Below are 14,702 nucleotides of genomic sequence, written 5' to 3'. Positions count from 1 at the left end.
GTCAGTTTTATCACCCTTCTTGTGAACAGGTACAATAATAGACTCCTTCCACTGATCAGGCACTTTTTCCTTATGCCAAACAGAAGTAATTAGATTGTGGATCTTAGAACGTAATATTTCGCCTCCTGCTTGAATATGTCCTGCGGAATTTGGCGATTTATACCGTTTCAATTTTGCAATTAGTCCCACTCCACTAGCAATAAAGAAAATTGAGGTCAGTATATAATTGGAATTTATGGCGATTTAACCTATAGCACCGTCCCAAAAATCTGATTCAGTTTGTGTGTAATTTCATTGTCCTACTTAGTTAGGGCCCTTAGAAGGAACCAGTCTCAATCACTGAACTAATTCTGAGTTCCATATGCCCACATGTCTATATAGAAACATGAAATAATTCTTCAGGAAACACATTTTCCTGTACAGCCTGCATATTTTGCTGACTTTGATTGATCGTTGCATCATGCGGCGTTTAAGAGACTGAGTGTTTGATAGCAAGCGGTCCGTAAGAGGCTTTTGTTTTCTGTTTGTGTATTCATTCTCACACCTCATATGACTGCAATACGAGGATTTAGTGGCTGTCGAGAAGAATTCCATGATGATGTACGGGCATTGCTTAGTTCCGTGTGCAGTTTAGCTGTTTGTCACACGAAACAAGCAGTTAATAACTGATTAATGGCGTTAACCGAAGGTTCAATATGCCATCCCTTCCATTCAAAATCATTAATGCAGCCCCCAAAATTATATTTTACACTTCAAGTGATGTACTTGCATCGGAGAAGTTTTCGATGTCATAAGGCATTTCACAGCCGGTCAGAGTAGCCGCGCGGTCTAAGGCATGAACTGGGCCGCACCACAGCTCAAGCGGTTAGTCGCTGGCTTCTCACCGCGGCGGCCCGGGTTCAACCCCGGGTCTGGTCAAGTGGGATTTGTGGTGGACAAAGTGGCGCTGGGGCAGGTTTTCTCCGAGTACTTCGGTTTCCCCTCTCAATCTTCATTCCACGAAAATTCATTATCATCATAATCACCAGGGGCAGGTACAATAGGCAATTCAGTGGCCGACGTGCCGAGTGGACCCAGCTGGACTCCACCCCCCACTATGCGAATTAAAAAAAAAGTCATGAACTCTCTTCACTCGGACGCTGGGATCGCGGGTTCCAATCCCAGTCGAAGCATGGATGTCTGTGTGTGCGTTTATTCTGTGTTTGTATAGTCCTGTGTTTAGGCAGAGGCCTTGCGACGGGCTGATCACTCGTTGGAGTCCTACCGTCTGTAAAAATAGGATTACGGAACTGAATAAGAGGCCTGGGCCCTGAATGGGCTGGAAGAGCTATTAAAAAAAATACGATTCAAAAGGAATTGAGACCAATGAGCTGCTTCTCCTTCAGCGGATCACACTTAAAACTGAGTGTACAGGGAAAGGGGAACAACTAAAAAAAAAGAAAAACTCCGTGGTTTTAGTCCGCAAGCGAACAATACCGGCCGAGCGACCGCCGCGTGTCGGCTAAGTTAGTGCCAACTTTAGCGGATATAGGGTGTCACGTGGTCAGCGCAACGGATCACGGGTAACAACTACATGATATAAAGAATAGTCGTAATGGTGATAAAGGAATATGACGTTTGAGAAAGCCACAGAAGCTTGCTGCATACCGGGAAGGGGATTCTTCTGTCGATTGAAATTTAATGTCTTATGTGTCACTTTCTAAGGTTGTAAACTTTTCTTCTCATTCATAAATATACTTCTTGTAAGTTTCGTTTACATAAACTCATCAGAGCTCAAACATTTTAAACAAGTAATTATTGTATTAAAACAGAGCCCAGTTGCCTTCAAGCGTATACAAAGCTGTAGTTGCTAGATTTCGACCATTATCACGACCGCCTTTTTAATTTTGATTCATAATAACTTGATAATTCGTAACAAATGATACAGTCGCTTCTGTGAGAAGTTTCAGTGCTTTAAGCGAGACATTTTCTCTGTTTTGAGTGTTTAACGGATATTGTTTCAAGATTAAAATATCAGAGGTGGTAATAGGAAGTGAAATGACCATTTGTCTTACCACCAAGAAGTCTAGAGCGTTAGGTCTTAGGTTAATCTCATAGAATTCTATAACCTGGGCAGTAGAAGGAAGCAGGACGTCCACAACAAGCTACCGTTCTACTCACCCGCAAAGGGCGCCACAGGCTGGACGACGTACACATTGAATAGTTTGCCAGCCCTACTGCAGGATGTCGAACTGGGCCATTTCTGTATTAATCCTAAGAATTATTTATGTGCCCAAGGGACATGAATGTACTCTTCGCAAAGTATAATTAGATTGATCAGTTCAAGGAGGATGAGATGGGCGCGGCATGTAGCATGAATGAGTGAGAAGAGGAATGCATATAGGATATTGGCGGGAAAGCCAGAAGGAAAAGTGACCACTGGGAAGACCAAGGCGTAGGTTGGCGGAAGATATTAAAATGGGTCTTAGAGAGATAGGATGGAATGGTATTGATTGGATTGTTCTGGCTCAGGATAGGGACCAGTGGAGGGCTCTTGTGAACATGGTAATGAACCTTCGGGTTCCATAAAATGCTGGGAGTAGCTGCACAATTGGCAGCTTCTCAAGAAGGGCTCAGCTACATGAGCGAGTAAAATGACATGAATATAATTGGATATTTCTATTTATTATTTTTGTTTTTATTAGTTGAGTGACTTGTGGCAGAGACTACGACAGGGGCCAAATTAACACGAAGAAGAAACTTCATCATTACTGTTGTCTGGGAACTAATTCCCCGAGTTTCTTGAAAATTGTAGTTGTTTTCTGTTGTAATCAAGTTTTACGGTGTAAACCATTCTGGATAGTCTTGGATCATATTTCGGGACACAGTTCTCTGTTACTGGTTTGTTGTTCTCAGATGCTGTGAATCTGACAAAAATGTTCCTTCTGATTAATATTATGGTCCTGTGGTTTTGTGGACGGAACATACTGCCTCCGTCTTCAGGGTTGAAGTGTGTATGTTTATGCAGAGGTGTATATGTGTATAGGTCTATATGGATATGTAGCATGTCTCTCGCGTGCCTTTGCCGATGAATGTGCATAGCAGTATCATAAATCTTCCCATGTCTTGGACGGCTATTGAGATAATGTAACAGATTTGATCAAAGCATTGCCAGGCAACGGCTCAGTAAACACTCCCCAACATGCAACAGTAGAGGGAAAACTGTGTTTTCTATGTGGTCTGCGCCAGGCAATAATAGAATAGCAGGGTTATGCAGTCCGTTTCTAGGCATCGGCTCGGTAAACACATTTCCACATATCGGACTGTGCTACGTAACGCAGTTAAGTCATAAACAATACAGACTGTGTTTTCCGAGGAGTCTGTGTAGAGCGCTTATAAGAGAAGTTAATTCAGAGCAGTTGCGAGTCAGTTGCCGGTAGGACATAGCCACGGGAAGGTCAAAGTGAGAACTTAACGTGTGATTTGAAGACTTTATGTGTGCTGTAGTGCGACAGTGCTGTGGTGTGTTAAAATCCATTGCCAGGAAACGGATAGAAATTTTACAGACGAATAACCATTGTTTACAGCTCTTACCTAGCAACGACTATTTAAAGCAGGTATAGAAGTTTTTTTTTTTACGATATGCTCTGTGGTCTAGTGGTCAGAGTTCCTGGCTACAGATATAGAGGTCCGGGTTTGATTCCCTGCGCTACCAGATTTTCTGAGAAGTAGTGGGTCTGGAACGGGGTTCACTCCTCACTTGTGACGTTAACTGAGGAGACATTTCAAGAAAATAGTGGCTCCGATCTAGAAAACCGAGATTAACGGCCGTGGGGATCCGTTGCGCTGACCACGCGACACCCTCTATCCGCTAGAGTTGGCACTAACTTCGCCGACAAGAGGCGGTCTCTCGGTCGGTATAGTTCACTTGCTGACTACAAGCCACGGAGTTTAAGTTTAATAGAAGTTTTTATTCATGTGTTATAATTACAGTAATCTTGAAAGTGTTATAATTATTTGTATGACTAGTGAATATCCAATACATCAATTCACCAATCCAAACCCGCGTTTGAAGTAAATAATACAAGTACATATGACAAAAATATGAGCACCAACGTCACCGCTCTCAGTACAATTCAAGGATTCGAGTATTTTGCAGATGCTGTTAGTGAACTGCTGAACACAACTGTCTTGTTTTACTCTCAATAATATTTCCACCCTCAGAACCTTCTACATTTCTTCTCCCCACAAATGTAAAAGCAAAATCAGATTACTGTTTGCTTTGTATTTCAGTCTTCTATACCAGAGACTATCGCTCGCTGAAAACACAAGTAGAGCGAAAGTCTATTATATTTATTGTTTAATTTTCTTGTCTGCATCAGATGCTTCTGTACGATCATGATTTCTTGAAACTAAGCAGTGATAATTTTTAACGCGTTCACAACTAAAGGTATAAAAATGCACCTATTTGTTCGCCATGTACGTGCATATGCCCGCGTCTATCTGCCCGTTTATTCGAAAGTAAAACTCTAGAAGGGCGGTGTCATAGCTCAGGCGGTTAATCGCTGATTTCCCACCTATGCGGCCCTGTTCGAGCCCGGGTCAGGTCATGTGGGATTTGTGGTGGACAAAATGGCATTAAGGCAGGTTTTGTCCGAGTATTTCATTTTCCCCTGCCAATCCATATTCCACTGATTGCTCCATAATCATCATCTATCATCTGGGGCTAGTAAAATAGGACAAAAAATGGCCGCAGTACGAAGCGAACTCAGTCTCACCCCATGAGAAAAAGAAAGCACACAAGAATGGTGATAACTAATTTTGATAAATTTCTATACTGGGCAGTTTCAGTTTTTGTTGACGTATTCAGAGTTGGCTTGAGATCGTACCGACATTTTACAAAAAAACATTTCAGTGTATATCTGCTGATTATTTATAGGAGAGAAATATATTTCTATCAGGGTTGTGTGTAAAAGCGAAACATACATTCTGTTACGTCCGGTGCACTTTTCCGGAAGTTCTACAGCTTTCCACAAAGTTGAACAAAATTGGTTTTTATGCTGTGCTGTCTGACTTGGAAGCAGCTGGACTGTTACATTGGAGGGCTTTGCAAAGGAACAGAGCGAATATGCCAGAATTGCCACTCTGTGTTTATATTTCCAAACTTGTTATGAGCGGGGCACCAAGCTACAAGCCGGAAGGTTGCGGGTTCGATTCCCGATGAGGTTATTTCATTTTTCAATTTCCTTAATCCTTCCAGCCACAGTATGGCCCTGGGGTTGACTGAGCCTCTAACAGAAATGAGTACCAGGAATTTCCCTGGGGGGTAAAGGCTGACAATGTAAGGCTGACAACTTTACCACAATCTATGAGCCGATTGTCTCTAGAAAATGTGGGATCCTCGACGCCTCACAACCTTATGGCCTCCACGGCCTGTTAGAGAAACAGCTTTAATTTCTTACCTTCACATGTTGACGTTGCGATGGGACAACTCTGAACGCTGTTAGTTTGATATGTTCCTTTTGGTTATTTGCTTCTTAGGTAAATTATTCATACTTTTTTAAATGCACGCCGACAATTGTAATCGAATGGACCAAGTCACATGTATATTAAGAGATACAAACCCGTTTTCATGTGATTCCCCTACCAGTAGCCATTGAACACTGTCGATCTACAAGTTAACGTCCTTTGAGCCGAATATCTTTGTTTCGTGTTAACTTGACTGCGAATATTTATATCGGGGTCACCTAGATTGTGAAGCACCAGAGTTGCAGAGGAGCACAGCCTCCATTTTTAGTTTGAAGTTTGATCACTGGTGGACCTTAACAGCAAACAGTAACGGAAGAGACTGCACTGAGAATGTTCCAGAGAAAAACAATACGCAAAATATACGGACCAGTGATGGAAAATAATATGTGGAGGATAAGATAAACACATTAATCCCACTAGGGCATGGATGTTTAGTTTGTGTGTGTGCGTTTTTCTGTGTTTGTGTACAGGTAGAGGCCTTGCGACGAGCTGATCACCCGCCCAAGGAGTCCTACCGAATGTGTAAGATCTAGAAAAACCGAAGTGAACGGAGAAGTTCATGGAGGTAGGCCTAGGCTCACTGGGGCTGTAGTGCCAAGGGGAAAAAAAAAGATAAACACATTACTGAAATGAGATGATATAGTAAGATTTATCAAGTCACAGAGAATAAGATGGTTGGACATGTCGAAAGAATGGAAGATAATGCAGTGCCAAAGAGAATGTTAAATGGAAGACCCAGGATGAGATGGCCAGACGATGTCGAGAATGACCTACAGAAGATGAAGGTGAGAGGATGGATAGAGAAGATGAGGAATAGAGAGCAGTGGAGACTGGTTGTAGAGGAGGCCAAGGCTCACCAAGGGCTGTAGCGCCGAGAGATAGGCAAGTAGATTTGATCACTGGAGACGGAGGCTGTATATTCCTCCGAAACCTAAGTAACCACGTGACACAATGTCATGTGTCACAAAACGACAGCATGAATTTCTTTGCCTTTGTTTCATAATCTCGCTCTCTCCTCGTATGAAATGAGGGACGGGACGGGACGGGTTGCCTTGCTGACAGCCAGTCTGCACATTCCATGGGCAATACCGAGGCTTCTGCGTTCAGTTACCCTGACCCGCCTTCGCGAGATGCTTACTCTGCCTTCAGCAGAGCGGGTGGGATGTTTACGAATGCAAGAGACAATTACCAAGTAATCTCTCTTGTAGTCGAGGCGGAGGCCCACAAGTTTGTTTTATCGATTCTCTTTGTTTCTCCACATCGTTAATGGCTCCAAAAACTCATTTCAGTACTGATTAAAACTTGGAATAAAACAAACAATGAATTAAAAGCTTATTAAAAGCACGAAAAAAGAACACGGAAAACTCGGAGCTAGTCTTGTGTTCCCTTTTCCCCCAACTACCCCCATCCCTTCGTATTGCTCTTGCTTACTCGCTTTCTCTTTCCACCCCCAACCAAGTTTGCACTGGGTTAATTTATTATATATCTTGGCCTTGTAGTGTACCTCCCGCGGAGCGAAGCAGTCAATATAAGCAGATACAATCTTGTTTCCAAACCTTGAGATAAATTATAGACTATATTGTGTTTCCAAGTGTCTAAAAGCCACAGTCTTCTGTTAAATACACAATGTCACTCATGTGATGCATACACACGCCACGTATTGAGCATTTCCGAGTTCAGAATAAGCAAACGACTCAAGTCGCCTGCTGTCGGCTTTGCAGTTCCCTGCAGCTTGTCAGAATGCCGTATTTGTGTGCTGTCTCGTTTTATAGAAGGCTATGGGCCTTTTCAAGGTGCATGTAATAGATCTTCTTTCAAGGAAGATCTGAAATTGAAACTTTACGGACAGAGATTAATCGCACTGCTATTGAAACCTCTGAACGCGAATCAGAATCTTTATCTGGTTTAGTGTTAAGCATGGTGCTTGCTCACAAAATCAGGCTCTTTTCCTCCGCTGATAGGCTTTTATGCACTGTTTTTTGTACTTCTATAATTCAACAATATTTCTAAAATAATTAATTTCTGCTGTAATTCGATAATCAGTAAGTGATGGAAATCGTTTAGAAGAAAGGAGACAATAAACTTGCTGGAGATTTTACCGTTTTTGATCGATGCTGGCTTTGAAAATGGAGAAGAGTGTTTGACCGCATTTGTAGGTACTGATTTTTCGAAAACAAAAAGTAGTTAACTTGTTTCCAGAATCATAATGCCCAGTCAATGGTGCCTCTATTTTTTATTGCTAGTGGGGTGGGACAAAGTCCCTTGTACTGCGGCCACTTCTGGCCTATTGTACCAGCCCCAGATGATAGGTGAGGGTGATTGTGGAGCAATTGGTGGAATGAAGATTGGCACGGGAAACCGAAGTACTCGGAGAAAACCTGCTCCAGCGCCACTTTGTCCACTGCAGATCCCACTTGACAAGACCCGGGATCGAACCCGGGCCGCCGTGGTGGGAAGCGGGCGACTAACCGCTTGAGCTGTGGCGCGTCCCCAAAATCTGGTAGGGCCGGGAATCGAACCCGGACCTCTGTATATGTAGCCAGGAACGCTGACCACTAGACCACAGAGGCGGTCAAGTTACTTCTAAGTTTCCCCATCTAGTTACTTGAAGTAGGAAATTGATATTGCGCAATCTGTGTGTAACGGCACGTTGCTTGCTGATATTACCTAAGTTGGTTAGGCCCCTACTCTGTTTCATATTCCACTCTTAACGCTAAACGTGGTACTGATTTCGAAACACGAAATGACTGGATCACTGTAACATTTAAATTATGCAAAGTTTATTATAAGCCCACTGTAAATAAAGTGTAAATTTCACAGATTCGGAAAAGTAACATACATTTTGAAGCAAAAAATAAATAAGTATATAGTACCCTTAATTGGGGGTACGCGGTAGCGTAGTTGTTTGAGGGACTATGCTACAAGGCGGAAGGTCGCGGGTTCAAGTCCCGATGAGGTCTTTGGATTTTTTCAGTTGACCTAATCCTTCCAGCCTCACTATGACCCTGGGGTTCACTCAGCCTCTAACAGAAATGAGTACCAGGAATTAATTAAATAATTTTCCTGGGGAGTAAAGCGCGGCCGGCGCGTAAGGTTGACAACTTTACGACCATCTTTGAGCCGATTGTCTAGATAATGTGGGAGCCTCAACGTCTAACAAACGGCGAAAGTTGGAGTGAGGATTTAAGGCACATAACTTTCATCTCTTTTGATAAAGCCTTCAAATTTTTGTTCCCTTATTTACGAATTATGTTCAGTCGTCCCTGGGCTTTCTATGTCACACCGGAGTCCATATGCACTGCGTTTTAACGCGACGTTCATGTATATGAGATTTGTTGCTCTCTCTGCGGTGAGCATGGAAAGTATAACATTCTTGTAATTTACAACGTATAGTCCTATAGGACCGCCTCTGTGCACTAATGGTCAGAGTTCTTGGCTACAGATCCAGAGGTTCTGGGTTCGATTCCCGGCGCTACCAGATTTTCTGAGAAGTAGTGGGTCTTGAGCAGGGTCCACTCAGCCTCGTGAAGATAACTGAAGAGCTATTTCTAGGAAATAGCGGTTCCGGTCTGGAAAACCGAAATTAACGGCCTTGGGGACACGTGACATCCTCTATCCGCTAAAGTTGGCACTAACTTCGCCGACAAACGGCGGTGGCTCAGTCGGTACAGTTCGCTTGCGGACTACAGGCCACAGAGTTTGTTTTCAGTCCTATAGACCGTTTCCAACGTTTGGGAAGAACCTCTTACCTCCATCTTTAAGATGTACTATTAAGTGGATGTTGGGAAAGAATGATACGGCCGCGGGAGAGGAAGGGGTGGAACAGGGACCATGAGGGGACCAATAGGAGTGGGGAATATTTGGTGCTTAAAATGGTTATTTATCTGGAACAGTATGCGTAGGGAAGTAAGAAACAATCAAACCAGCTGGAGATAGAGAGAAGTCAAGAGAAATTTAATCAGGAAACAGTGGTCGTTGAAAAGGCTTCCTCAAGGATTGAGTGAAAATACAAGACACGAACACGAGCTCATTCTGGTGGCAGACTAGGGGAAACTGAGGAATGGGGGAATGCATAATTTTAAATAAATCGAATGTGCGCAGGTGGGAAGGTAAAGGAGGGCCTACACGGACAGTTGCGATGCCAAGAACACTACGAATGTACTGTATCTTCCAGCGTGCTTTCAAGCGGTAGCTAATGGAAAATGGCTTGCTTTGACTTAGATGAAGTGACAGGAGACTGTAGAAAACTGCACAATGAGGAGCTTAATAACTTGTACTTTTCTCTAAGTATAATTAGAATGTTCAAGTCAAGAAGGACGAAATGTGTAGGACATGTAGCATGCATGGGAACGATGAGAAATGCATATAGGATTTTGGTTGGAAAACCAGAAGAAAAGACGTAGGAGGAAAGATAATATTCAAATAGACCTTAGAGATGTAGGATGGTCTGGTATGTACTGGATTAATCTGGCTAAGGATAAAGACCAGTGGAAGGCTCTTGTGAACACGGTAAATGTTGGTAAATTCTGGAGTACCTGAGCGACTGACGGCTTCTGAAGAAAGGCTCTGCTCCATGGAATTGAATACTTTTTAAAATAAAGAGAAGTGTATTGAAGCAGTACATCGGGTAGCCATAAAAGAGACGCCAAAGAGGCAACAGATGTTTGGTCTATATTGTTTCTTACAGCCTTTAACTTCTCTTAATAAATATTGATATTTACCCAACAGAGGAGGTCAGTGTAGCGAAAACGCTGTAATCTCTCATTCGGGATGTCACCATCTCAAATATCGGCTACTCATGGTTGTTCTAGGTAGGTGTAGTTCGCTTGCGGACTACTTGCCACAGAGTTTTTTGTATTCATTCACCGTCGTGAGAACCCTAAATAACACAAATTCATAATTCATCATCATTATAATTATAATCCTTATGAGTCTTGGAGAAAATCTTTAGATTTGAACATGGAAAATTTGCTGAATGCGTGTGGAAATTGCCTACGACAAGAAGGAGCGAATACAATGAATCAGAATTTGTCAAAGAGAAAAAGGTTTCGGCAAATAAACTGAGAATGTGACACAGAAAACAAAGCAGTGAGCACAAAGAAGAGTTTTTTTTATCAGCAATCAGAATACAGTGCATTCTATAAGCTAATGTGCTGATCCGGGCGAGGTGTCCTAGCTACATCTGAGCTGTGTTGAGGTTAAGGTCCAGCGATGTAACCTCAGAGTTTTCAATTATTATCTGTTGGCCACTGTCTCTTGAGTCTCCTGTTGACTGGTTGTAGTATTTGGCTCAGTAGTGGATTTGGGTGGTCTTCTATGTTTTGTATGTGCCTTGCAGTTTTTGTTTTGATGACTTCTTGGATTGTAGGAATGCGGAGGTCATTGTAATTGTGTGTAATTGGTGGTTATGTACCATGGGGCGTTCACTGTTTGTCGGAGTATTTTTGACTGCTGTCTCTGTATGATGGCTGTGTTGGATTTACTGGCACACCCCCATAGTTCAATGCCGTACGTCCATATTAGTTTGATGATAGTTTTGTAAATTAGGATCTTGTTTTCCATTGTCAGGTCTGACTTCCTGCCGATTAGCCAGTTTAATTCTTTGTTTTTCATTACTATCTGGTTTTTCTTTTTTGGGGGGTGGGGTGGGGATATGCTCTCTCCAGTTTAGTTTATTATCCAGGAAAGAAGAAGAATAAAAATAATGTTTAGTCGTAGATCCGGTAAGGCGAAGAACTTAATTAAAGACATGTTGATGTGTATAAAAATATTAGGATGAATACACATTCAGCAAAAAAGGAAGTTGTGTTACATTTCGAAGTCGAAACTCTAGAATCTGAAAATAAACCAGCGACATTTGGGATTGGAGTTGCTGTTGTTGAGGTTTATCCCGCTGTCAATTGTGGTACCATGCGAGTAATGAGAAAAGTTATTTTTTGTTTTGTTTAAGCATGCAGCTTTTCCTACTTTTCCTTTGTTCCTTGTCGAGGCTTGATGCTAATAATATCCTTTAAGTTGGTCACTGATATTGACGTAACAAAACCGCATTTCTGTTACCGAGGCGTTGGAAATTCTGTAGTATTGTACATCCATTTATATTTAAAGGAATTCTGTTGTGAACTCTTTCGCGAGAGAATAACTGCAACATGTGAGTGTCTACAAGTGGCATCAAATAGAATTGTCTTTATTATAGTGTCACGTGTATGGGGAACTTATAAGACGGCGTTTGGATTGTTTATTGGATTTGTTGATAACTCCTTGTACAATCATTCGTAATCACAAAAGAAAAATAAAATAATTAAAAAAAACCATCAACTGAACATTTTTTCGATAACTGCCTAGGACTCACTCCACTCTGAATCTACGACTCTGTACTGTACTACTTATATAGCCGTAAGACGGACCCATAGAAAACATGTTCATAGCCTAACAATGGATGTCTGCTGGTGTCAAGAAAGCGCGTCTACAGGTCCGTTACCTAGCAATGGATGTCCAATTGTTGAGCGATTATGTTGCTGGAATGTGTTTAGCGAACCGTTGCCTAGCAATGGGCATATGCGTCACAATACGCTTTTCCATCGTGAATATATAATTGGGACAAGGAGTTTGTGGTTAAGTCTCGAATGATGCAGGCATAGGTGTGACTTAATAATCGACACGTAAAAAAAAACAGTGCTTGAATTTATTTTTGTCTGTCTTTAGTTAATTTATCCGCACGTTTATCGTACCAATAAAAATTTGGGTAACATAAGCAGGAGTATAGGTTACGTAATTACTGACATATGTACACAAATATATATGGAATATACACATAAGCAACAGAACAGCGCATCCAAAAGAGTACTCAAAGGAGTCCAACATATTTCAAGCTTTTATGAATCGATTTTCGGATGCTGCCAAATGTTACATTTACATTTCAGGTAGAAGTGTACGTGTGAGTTATAACATTTGTGTCAAAATTATTGAAACGTCCAATAGATGTATTCATAAATCTTACAATTATTTACGAAATATTTCAAAACGTGATTTCTTCCATTCAGTTTGCCTACTGTTACAGTTACATTAACTTGCTTGCTTACTTACTTACTTACTTACTTACTTACTTACTCACTCATGGAGCTGAGCCCTTCTTGAGGAGCCGCCAATTCTCCAGCTACTCAAGAATTTCCCAGCGTTTTATGGAACCCAAAAGTTCATCACCGTGTTCACAAGAGCCCTCCACTGGTCCCTATCCTGAGCCAGATCTATCCAATCCATACCATCCCATCCTATCTCTCTAAGGTCCATTCTAATATTGTCCACCCACCTACGCCTTGGTCTTCCCTGTGGTCTCTTTCCTTCTGGCTTTCCCACCAATATACTATACGCATTCCTCGTCTCCCCCATTCGTGCTAAATGACCTTTACATTAACTTATCATTAACAATTTTTTTATATTCAAAATCCCACCATATGAATATTCCTTGTATTCAACTCTTATTTATGTGCTTATTTTCTATCGTCTTTTCATAAGAGTATAAATACCACAATTTCTTTGTACTGAATTATTGATTACCCGGTCACGGTAGCCGAGCGGTCTAAGGCATGTACTGTCTTCGCTCGCTCGGAAGCCGGGACCGTGGGTTCGGATCTGTTTCCTGTGAGGTACGGACTGAATTCTTATATACTCGTATTATTCTTATACACTGCCGGTCACAGTAGCCGAGCGGTCTAAGGCATGTACTGTCTTCGCTCGCTCGGAAGCCGGGACCGTGGGTTCGGATCTGTTTCCTGTGAGGTACGGACTGAATTCTTATATACTCGTATTATTCTTATACACTGCCGGTCACAGTAGCCGAGCGGTCTAAGGCATGTACTGTCTTCGCTCGCTCGGAAGCCGGGACCGTGGGTTCGGATCTGTTTCCTGTGAGGTACGGACTGAATTCTTATATACTCGTATTATTCTTATACACTGCCGGTCACAGTAGCCGAGCGGTCTAAGGCATGTACTGTCTTCGCTCGCTCGGAAGCCGGGACCGTGGGTTCGGATCTGTTTCCTGTGAGGTACGGACTGAATTCTTATATACTCGTATTATTCTTATACACTGCCGGTCACAGTAGCCGAGCGGTCTAAGGCATGTACTGTCTTCGCTCACTTGGAAACAGGGATCGTGAGTTCGAATCCTACACAAGGCATGGATGTTTGATATGTGTATATGTTTATTTTGTGTTTCTGTTGCCCTGTGTAGGTACAGGCCTTGCGACAAGATGATCACCCGTCCAAGGAGTCCTACCGCCTATATACGAGTACCTATATCACGTAGATTAAGAAACTGAAGAGAAACGAAGCGTTACGCGGATGCTCTATGCTTCAAGTGGGAGCAAAAATATATATCATTTTGTCACTGTATTGAGTTTCTGAACTGAGTTCGCAGCGTAACCTTCACTTTCTCACTCCTTGAATGCCTGTGTCTGTTATATTTCACCCTAGTTAGATCTAGGCTTGAACACGCCTCTATTGTCTGGAACCATATTACGTCCACTGACGACAAAAAATGGAAAATATCCAGCAGAAATTTGCAGCCCTTTGTTTAATTATTTCTCTCCCATGCTCGATACAGTTATGCTTACATTTAGACATGTTAAAACTTCACATATTACGTAAATTTACCTTGCCTCTTTGAGAAACTGTTGGTTCTCGAGTCTCTGCTCGGTAAATCAGATATTTCTCTCGGCTTAATGTCCGCTCCTCAAGTAAAAATTGTCCCTCTTCTAGGTTACCTTTAGCTCTGAATGTTGTTTTTAGGGCCGTTGACGTATTTCGAACGAATACTGATTTTTGTCATATTTTATCGTATTACTTTCTCCTAATTAAAATATCAGTTACACTTTAAATAAATGTATGCACATATATTCCTTCTCGTCCCATAAACGCTGAAACGATAACAATATCTGAATTTCTATTAACATGTAAATAACACTTGTAAACGTGTTTTGTCTTTTATATTTGTTTGTGCTTGTGTGTTTGTTCATTACCATATATTTTCGAGTTTACTTTTTGGTCTTTGGGCTATCGAGTAAGCACTTGAATTAATTAAGAATTTAATTGAATTATATAGAAAGTATTTAAGTTGGGTTGAAACTTTTGTTCTCTCCGAAGTATTGTATTTTTTCCCGCTTCTGTCAAGCAGTCGGAATTCCCAGTATCTAATAAAC

The sequence above is a fragment of the Cryptotermes secundus genome, unplaced genomic scaffold, assembly GCF_002891405.2.
Source record: "Cryptotermes secundus unplaced genomic scaffold, Csec_1.0 scaffold162, whole genome shotgun sequence".
NCBI classification, from domain to species: domain Eukaryota; kingdom Metazoa; phylum Arthropoda; class Insecta; order Blattodea; family Kalotermitidae; genus Cryptotermes; species Cryptotermes secundus.
Note: the sequence above shows the minus strand (reverse complement) of the source record.